Genomic DNA, 10,800 nt, shown 5'->3' on the forward strand with positions numbered 1-10,800 from the left:
TTCATCCTGTTCCTAGAAAACGTGTGTCAGTGGCACTGAACATTGTATAACTCTTAAGCAACTTAACCACTGAAAGGTTTTGGCCCACATCACTTTGGTCCCTAATATGCCAGATCCACTTACCATAAAATTAGTTTTTATAGGAAAGAACAACTCTTGTCTATATTCTGAAAACAACGGTAAGTTACGTTACATGCCTTCAAATATGTATCTAAAAAGCCTGAGTCACTGCTTTCCAAATGAGTCGATATAATAAAAAAAGACTATAGACATATGATCATCAAATTAATCGACCCTTGGCCACATAATTTCAAAATATTTGTTATAACAACAAGGCATGCGACACGAACAAGCAAAACACAATTAGATTATCCCAAATTATATTAACATCACAAATTAATTGTTTTAATTTTGTACCACATTCACATTTTGTTTTATACATTAATAAATAGGTCAGTTTTGTACTTCATTTGATTATCATGTTCTTGTCTCTTCTGTCTATTTTATGCACACTTTGATATTATTATAATTATATGGTCTTTAACGAGGAAACTAAAAGAGATGAAAACCAACAAGTATTGTAAAATTCAACACATCATTTATTTGCCTAGAATATAAATTCAGAATTTAAAAAGAAAGTACAATATTGTGAATTAAATCCTAGATAGTCCTAAAATTTGCATCAGAAGTCCAGATGTGTAGTGTTGCACTTAAGTTGCAGAGGTGTTCCAAATATAATGCAATATTGAACATGCTGGTGTGGCTGCAGTCTTGAAAGTTCTAATGTGATAATGTGCCAGTGCTTTGAAATGTTACAATGTGCTAATCATCTTTTGATGTATCACAATAATATAATCTAAAATGTCCGTGTCTGAATTAACTATTGTACCAAATTAATGATTTAGTCCAAGAAGTATTTATGAGCACTTTGTAATTCCATTGAATAATTTAATAAATTAAAAAGTAAGCGCAACAAAATTTCTGATTCCACTTTGGTTAATAAAGCAGATATGTAGGTCAGTTTCCATTGTAAAATATTCAAAACTGTCAACAAGATTAAGAATGTCCATGTGAGAAACTCATGTCCTAGGGTCAGATTTACATAAAAGTTTATCTCCAATAATAATGATCTGCATATTTATTATATAATCACAGAGAATATTAGCTATGAATGATGTTGTTTACCAAATAAGTATCATTGATTTTGGGCTAACGTCACTTGTTAAATATGCATATAGTTAGCACCAATCATGTGGGAAAAGCGAACAAACAATACAAATTAAATATGCAAAACAATATTAGATTGATCTTTTAAAGTATTCACATTCCTTAAGATAAATAATTATGAACAAACATCTATCAACAGGTAATGCAGACTATGGAGACAAAATTCTTCATTCATTGTTAATAAATAAATTACTCACTGCATAAAAGCACCTGTGAAAAAAAAAACATTGGGTATCTTCCCATTTGTATTGACTAAAAAATTGCTTGTAAAAATGTAGTGTGTAGCTAAAACAGAATCATGGAATTCAGATTTAGAATCTAACAAGTAATGCACCTAACCTATTTCTTGCAACCCAGTTTAATGTACTAGCTGATAAAGAAATAAAAAATAAATGATATATGGGAATATTACACAACAAATTTACTAGTTTATATGGAATACGGTGAAAATTATTAAATGTTCCACTACTAATTTCAATAGTGATTACTCAGTGATATGTACACAGCAGGATGTGGTATAAGTGTTGGCAAAGTCAATTAAACTGTACAGTATGGATACCAAGATAAGAACGTTGAATATCCTATAGGCATTTATTGCCAAGGTAGGACAATCAACATAAAGGCATCATATATAACTTGAGGTAAAATAACTACTGTATGGATGCTAAATATATTTACTATTCAGTGAAACATTAAATCCAACACACAACACACCGATAACCGTATGACGTGGCTAATTCATTTCAGCTATGATGTTGTAATCACAGTGAGAAATCTCATTTACAATAACATTGTTGTGTTATCCTATCCTCATCTGTTTCTGTGGGCTACCTATGATTAAAATGATTTGGCTTCTTGGCAAAATGTCGAAACAGTAGTTGACATTACGATGACTTTGTGAACTTTCATATTTGTTTGCAGGCATACATAATGTAGTAAATGTTCAATAACTTGGAAAGGTTTTGGTAATTCTGTTTCTTTAATAGACGAAATTCAAAATGGTTGTTGACATGCATTTTTGGCAGCAACTGGTTCTTTGGCAGATGTTAAGGTTGCATAAGTGCATGCCATACAATTGTAAATAGTATTGTGCTTGGGGCCTTGTGGAGAGCTTCCTATATAGCTTGTCCTGTAAATATAAATCTCCAAACCTAACCTGGTCACCTAGGTAAAATTAGGTGAACTTCTCATCTCAGAGGCATAATTACGCTAAAAACAAAATGGTTAGATTTGGATATGATATTGATACATTGCTCTGTTCACTTTAGCGTCGGTACCTTCCTCGATAAATTAATTTTTGATAACTTTAATGATGTTTGCCAAGTTCACAGAGAACTTGGTTTATCAAGTCTGTCTACCTGTGTTAGGGTGCGTTTATTATTATTCCACTGCGTGTTTGATCCAGTATACACCACTCCCTTGATAAGTTGCGCCCTGGTAATATATAAACCCACTTATAATGCGAGGTCAGGCGTGGATCACTTTTTTAAACCAGGAAATATCCCCAAAACCTATCCCTATTTTTGAACTTTAAGAAAATCGGTAACAGAAACTTTGATATATCTTTCGTTTTCTTGTCGAAAACGGTAGATAGGACCTGTACATTTTAATCAACACTATGAAATATCAGATTTAAAAATAGGTTATACAATGCTTTTTACATTTTCTTTACAAATGACATTCTTAGTACACCGCAATTAACGATATGTAAGGAAATTTTGATCAATGAAAATGACACTCACGTCGAGTGGAGGCAGTACTTTAATTAATTAAATTTAAACAAATTAAATTTTAAAAAATTATCAATTGAAATTTGTGTTCTAGTTCTATAATTTAGTTCCTTTTAAATGTAATCGTCATAAATGCAATGTGCCCTCTTGTAATTAAATGTAACATAAAATGCATATATCTACTGTAACAGCTATGTCCGCGAGCGTATCTCCTAAAACCTAATTAAGTGCCGACTGTGTTTTGATAACTGATGTCCTGAAGTATTTGTTGTATTGTTGCACTAACCCAAAGCTGGCCTCCTTTGTATTATCGAGTTAATTATGTCTTTTGAATCAAATAACGGAGGTGGAATTAAAGAAAAGTTAAAAGGCACGAAAATCCTACAAACTTAAAATCTAGCAGCCTCGATCGTATGTCGGGTGAACTCACTTCATTTGGTCAGTCGAGCACTTATCAGTGTTATTATTTATGTAATATAATCTATCTTAAATTAACCGGCTCTTTCATAACTCTGATCAAAGATAACAAGGCAGCCAAGCGTTATGAATACTTGATAAAATAAAGAGCTTGATTTCGCAGATACTGACCATTGTGTGCAAATGAGTTTCAGAGAATTCTTGATCTGGCACTTAGAGATATCCTCAAGGATGATGAGAAGTATCATTATTAATTCCAATGAAATCACTACATCAATATTGTATTAATTAAAAAAAGGAATCTTGGTTGATGGTATATCAACAGTTAGTCTAGTGTCCTGCTCTGTGGACTCACAATTTGGCAGGATAATATTAAATACCAGTACGGGAACCAGACTCCTCAAGAAAACCAGAAGCAGTGACGTAATACACATATTTTTTCATGTACACGTGATGGTTGTTGAAACCAGTTGGAACTGTCTTTCATATGTTGAGCATTTTGACAATAAATGTTATTTAAACAGGATAATGAACATCCTATTAGAAAAAGCACGTTAATAAAAATTATTATTGACATGATTGTAAAATGAGGATTCAGTTAATAAACAGCCCAGTTCCCTAATGCCGCTACCCCCCCCCCCAGTTTTCTCGATGTCAGAGCGATATTTGTTTCAATTTTTGGAGGTCCCTCGGTAACTCACCTCTCAGTTATAGTGCGGTCTATGTTTGTTGATCCAGTTGTATGCGAGTTATTGAGGGAGAGGTGTAATTATAGTTGGTAGCATTGACACCTTTTGGTTCAGTGCATTTCAGTGGTAGATACATGTTGACCAGACCTACGTTAATTAGCTCCTTCATGCAACCCCAAAATCATAGGTGGAATCTCCATTCTCTTGAACATTCTTGTAGTTTTGATTGAAACAGGTTCATGGGTTTCATTATATTATAAATTTGTTAAGTGCATTGCAATATTCCACATATTAAAAGTTCAAGGCATAACAGTCTAATGTCAATGAAATACATGAATAAAGACTGGCAATATTTTGTTAATTTGATCGACTATCGTAGTGTCGTCTCCTGAAACAAATTGTGTTCTCAGTGTGTGCGCTGTGCTGTAATGTTTGACTCTTGTTTTTAACATTTGACTTCTTTAAATGCATATGATTATTTTCAGGGTCGACAACTAAGTTAGGAAATATCTTTAATAAGTTATGAGGTTGTTATAATTTATGAAGTTTGTTTCATGCACTATTCCATGGCGTGAGATTGAACACTTTACATTCATTGTAAAAAAATATAAATTTGAATATATACAAACCTCTGATAGTGACATCTATTTCATATGTCCTTTTTTCCTTGCATATAGCCTTAGAGTACTGGTTTGCCCTAAAACCACAATATGTGAATCAGTCCTCATCTACCATTCATGTTTTCCAACCTTTTTTCAGTCAAACTCTAACCGTGTATCACTTGTTATGTCCCATTTGCTATTAGTAGTGTAGTGGGACGGTATAGCCTCAATGGGAAATCCCATGTTAAATGTCAAAAAGCATTATAGCCTCAACATTTATAGCCTTATTGGAATTTATAGCCTCAAGGGCATATAGCCTCAAACACCCTGGGACTGTCTAGCCTCAAGGGAAATAGAACATGGGAAATAGTGAAGTAGTAGTAGTAGGATAAGGACAATGAGTTTGTATAGCGTATGACGTCACCGTAGGGGACATTGGTAACACTTGATATTACACTTGACAACAAATATTTTTTTTTTGCGTGAAAGGGCTAGGCACGAATGTCAATGTCTTTTCGAGGCATTGAAGGGGCTCAGAAGAGGGCATTTGGTTTCTTCTTCTATTTCCTACATTTCTTCCACCAAATCCTCACTTTTTCAACATTCCTTTCTTCTTCTTCTTCTTCTCTTCAATCCAGTCTGAATGACCCATCGCTATAAATTTCTCCTGGACTTTCATCCAGTTGTTGTTCAGTCTCTCAAATGCGTCCTTTTTCTTTCTGATCTCTTGTTCTTTCCTATCTTTTGCCCATCTGTCTTTAATGTTCTTGACTTCTTCCAGGACCGTTTTCATAATTTCTTCAGCTTTATGCAATTAGTCCCGTCCCTTTTTGACAAAAGCCCACTCTGTCAGATTGATGATATCATCCAAGTAACACCTGGCTTTGATAACAATTTCAAGAGACTGCTTCAATGTGCCGACTTTTACATATTCAGTGTCTATAAAACCTCTCAACCTCTTTACCTCTTCTTCTATCATCCCACCGCTCCGGTGGTCTAGTGGTTGGAGCGTCCGCCTCGGATGCGGGAGGTCGTGAGTTCGATCCCCGGCCGAGTCATACCAAAGACTTACAAAATGTTACTAATAGCTGCCTCGCTTGACGTTCAGCATTAAGAGTTAGTGTTAGGACTGGTCGGCCCGGTGTCGGGATAATGTGACTGGGTGGGACATCGTGCTAAATGTCTGCGGCATGATGCCCCAGTGCTAGACATCTCTATAAACTGCCACATAGCAGACATGGTAGAGATATGACTGAAAAATTGTTAAAGCTACATTAAAAATCCAAATCACATCACATCACAACACATCTTCTATCATCCCTTCTATGTTATCTCTGGCTATTTTCAGATTGTTTGCAAATCCAATCTGCCTGGGAACTTCCATTGTCTTTCAAGTCTTTCCACAGTATATTCCGCATTATCATCCTGTACCAAGTCTCCTTTAAATTGTTAAATAAGTCTGACACTGCCACCATCTTCTGTTCGCTTATTCCGTAGAATGGCGCGAACAACGAATGCTATGAGTTTTTATATTCAAGGAGTGGACGTGAAGGAAAACATCCCCTACTTTTCTCATATTATCTACTATCTACACTGACATAATAAGACATTAAACATAGTCATAATCTACTATCCACACACATTAATCACCAAAACTAACAAAACCAAAACATACCATTCTCACAGAAGGGAACGTTAAAAAACCACACACTCTACTATCCACACTAACGTGCGTGAGCGCATACAAATCCCAATAATGTAATATCCACACTAACCTACTTGATCTCATACTAAACCCAATAATCTACTATCCACACAAACGTACTTGGGCGCTTTCAAACACAAACACACACACACACACACACACACACACACACACACACACACATATAACCTCTGTTGTAAACGAGTGAATGTTTATATTCACATTACTCCACACTCATACTATAGGTAAATGGAACAGTATTTCTTTTCTTGAGTTTTGTTTAGCCTTGAAAAGGGCTGGGTTTTTTTTCTTGAACTTCAGAGGCATCTGTTAGTGGTGACATCTCCCCGGTCTGGCACAGCAGACACATCTCCTGCTCCAGTCATTCTCCCAATTTACTCTTATTATTGGGAGTGCAGAGGCTGGATGACTGGCTTCACTATCCCATTCTTCAGTTTCTGGGATAGTGAACACTTCCCTCTCTCTTCTCTTACGGTGCCAGACCAGAGGATGTTGTTGTTGTGGTTTTTGTACTGGTACTGGTGCTGCTATTGGTGCTTGTGGAGGCGTCCTCGCCTCATGTGTCACCCTACAATGAGGTCATAGGGTGACACATGATCCCTCTCTTCATTTCCTCTTCTTTCTTCTTATTTTTCCTCTCATGTTCATAATCCATTTTCGTTTCTTCTGCTATGGCCTCCATAGCTAGTTCATCCGGAATGCGCCTGGCATATTCCATATGCATCTAGAGTTCAAGTAGTTTTGCTATTCTGTTACTCATTTTTTTATTCTTCACGAATTAACAATGCTAGCCAGACTGCCGAGTATTTTCGTATTTATATCAAAAGCACGGACGTGAAGGAAAACATCCCCTCAGACCCTACTCTTACATGATTCATATAATCACCCAAAATGCACGGACCTAAAAGAAACACTCACTCACTTTTTTGTACTAACCATCATTATTTTAAAATTTTTGACGGAAACGAAGTATGTAGAGTCACACTTTCTAACCAAGATAAGGAAATCATGTGCTTATACACGCTCTTCTATTTTTTCTAAGATACCATAGGCAATGGAAAGATTATTTCTTTTCTACAGTATGGGGTAGCCCAGAAAAGGTCTTTTTTTGTGTGTGTGAACGAAGAGTAATGGCAATCTTTTAAGGTTCTAAGATTGCGACCTCCTCTGGCGACAGGCTTTCTCACACGATAAGGTTTGCGTCTTCGGAAAGAGAAGGATAACTCTTTGGTGTCGATACGATAGTCAACAAAGCCTCTGTCAGGTTCTTGCTGCTGTTGCTGTTGCTGTTGCTGCTGCTGCTACTACTCTCCCTGTTTTCTCTGCTGTTTCTGAAGTCTATACTTCTCTGTACGTTCTTCTCCTTTGTTTACTTATTCTCTGAAGAGATCTTCTATCAGGTCTTTAGTGAATTTTAACATTCTTGCATTCTCTATTTATTCAGGCTTCGGTATCAGACTTTGTCTGACGCGATGCAAATTCACATAGGCTTCATTCAACCTGGCTAGTCTTGAGCACATCTTTGTAGGAGGATGAGCCGACAATGGATGGTCAGACTGGAGACTGCCCCGCCTTTATGGTCAAAGCGCTGACGTGAAGGAAAACATCCCTACACGATTTCGAGTCGGAACATTGAAACTGTGTAATATGAGGGATAGAGAGAAGTCAAAGAGCATGAATCTATATATCCATTGTAAAAAAACAAACCACAAACTCATTTATTTTTTAAACACAACATATTTTATTCAACATCACTTAACTCTAACAATCAACAAAAATTATTAACAATAACCATATGATTCAACTAAATTTTTTTATAACATTAACCATTCAATTTAACTCACAAACATTTTTTACACTAAATAACCTTTTGGGGACACGGCTGATATCATTGTGAATGAAATTGTAATTTCCACTGTTGCAAGTCATTAGGCCATTGATGGACACTAATTTTCCTAGCTGAAGACAAAATATAAGTATAATGGTCACAAAACCAAAGATATACTGTCATATCGTTTCTAGAAGAAGAATGACGATCGAATTGAGTCACTAAATGTTCTAAAGAATAGCACAGACTGCGACGATGCAGAAAATACACACGATATTGTCCACACACCAAGGAATCTGTGCCTTGTAATTTCACATTATTGAATCGTGTGGTCTGAGCATTTCTTCTCATAAAGTCAATGATATCGTCTTCCAAAGGAGGCAATCCATACGAATCAAAATATTCCACACATCCTTCTTGAGGAAAGTAGACGGCTATCCAGTGGGTTCCTGAGAGATGACTATCATCTGTGTTGATCACATAAGCTTGATGGTCTTGAGGTTTGCGATGATTGAGTTCATCATTTGCACATACGACAGGATTCCAACAAGCAGTGTACCAACTGTGGTTCAAAAGGTAATAAAGTTAACAAGTATCCAAGTTTGTCTTGTTTGTTTTTTCACAGGTGATTATAAGTCATCAGTTCAATCCTGACTTTCTCTTGGAAAATATCTGACAAGTAAATGGGTGCGAGCTCCAACTTCGGTCCCTGGTTTATGAGACTTTCGATGCGACGAATTTCCAGAGGCATTAATGGAGGACAGGAATATTTATGCAAGCCTTTATACCACTGATCACAGACGTCTTCTTCCGAGATGAGACTCCAAGCTTTGTCCAGATACTCATTCAATTTTTCTTCTTGACTCAGCATCAGACATTTATCGTGTTGAATTTGACTGGGATGATCGTTTTGACATCCATAGCAATCGTTCTTGATCAATTCCTTAATTTTGTCTCCCAGGAATATAGCAAAACAGGAGACAAAATGTGCTTCTTGTTCTGGCCATCTGGATATCATCATTAAGACTTCTTCGTCTCTGTCTTGGGATTCTTCTTTCATGGTCTCCTCACATTCCATCTCCAAAGTTTCTTCACTAGTTAAAGCGGGATAACAATCTTCCATGGCTTCTAATAGTCTAGAATGACTTCTCTCAAACTGTTGATTTCTATCGTATTATCAAATTCGGCATACAGGATGAAGTTCACAGTCTCAGTTAGAGATTTTGCAAACTGAAGTTCCACACGAATCTGGCCTGATTTTATAGGGTGAAAATGTCCCTCATCGCTGCCTTGGTCAGGAGTGAAATCAAAAGTTCACAAAGCATAACCTCCTGCATTACCTCGTACGTAATGTCATGACTGGTGTTAGTTCCTAATTGTCTCGTGGCTTCGTGCAGGGACAAGTAAGACGTCATGTAATTCTTCTTGTCAAAGTCAGGTTCGAAAGATAGTGTACACAAAGTCTTGTCATCGCGACTGACTTTGATCTTGGACACGTCAAAGTGTTGAAAGTGGAAAGGATTTTGATCGTGGACTCCGTTGAAGGCTGTATTCTGGACCATACCAAGGATTAAACGTTTGGGTAACTGTCCTTGGAACAGATGATCTTCGATCACGGATCGCTCTCCAGTGGGAATGTTGCACGTTTTCACTTCCACACGTCGTATTGGATGCTTGGCGGTCGTTCTGCTCAAAGCGTGACTGATGTCGTTTCCCATTTTAGGTAACACTTCCACACGTCGTACGTAGAGTCTGGCTTCTTGGATGATGGTTTTGTAACCGGTACTATCAGCCATTAAATGGAAAGCAGTACTGCTGCGATTCAGTCTCAAGCGGACATTCACTCCGTTCAGCAAATACTTCTATTGCAACCAGATGTCCAAATGCAAACGATCCATCAGTTCTAAAATCTTTCCCTCTTTGATTTTGTCTCTTCGATCTACAAATCCCTCATTGTGTGGTGTTTTGCCTGAATCCGGTTCCAATTCTTCAAACTCGCCCGTATCGTCAGGTTCCCATACCATACAGGCATTGAGATGAGTGTTCTTGGCGTCTATTCCGTACGTCAAGAGATTTTCCAGGTAGGCACGATAAGGGTAAGTATCCATGCTGCTTCTGACTTGTTTGTTATTCAAGTGCAAGTCCACTCGCTGAACAAGGAATGTATGAAATTGTTGACGGGAGCTACTGGCTCAATTTATATAGGACCTTCAGTCTTATCTAGAACTTTGACTTTCAAATGCGAGTAACTCTGTTCAGATCAATGTAATCTTCGGGCTGTCCTTTGATTTCAAACTCGATTGGAGCGAAATCTGTCAATGAGGAGACGGGATGAAATTCCACCCATTGGGATTCTTGCATCGTCATCATGGCGGGGGGCATGGCAAACAGATCCTTTTTCTATTTGGAACAGGCGCAAGACTCTCCGTGCATCATTTTTCTGTTTCTCAATAATTTAATAATCAAAAACTTCTAAGTCTCAAAAGGTTCTTCTTTTCTTTGTCTTTCTAGCTTTAGAAGTGTGAAGTTTTGTGAAGGGATGTTTTCTTCGTTATTTTCTACCATGTCCTTGCTGTGGCTT

The sequence above is a fragment of the Sinohyriopsis cumingii genome, chromosome 12 (assembly GCF_028554795.1).
Source record: "Sinohyriopsis cumingii isolate HCF-2022 chromosome 12, ASM2855479v2, whole genome shotgun sequence".
NCBI classification, from domain to species: domain Eukaryota; kingdom Metazoa; phylum Mollusca; class Bivalvia; order Unionida; family Unionidae; genus Sinohyriopsis; species Sinohyriopsis cumingii.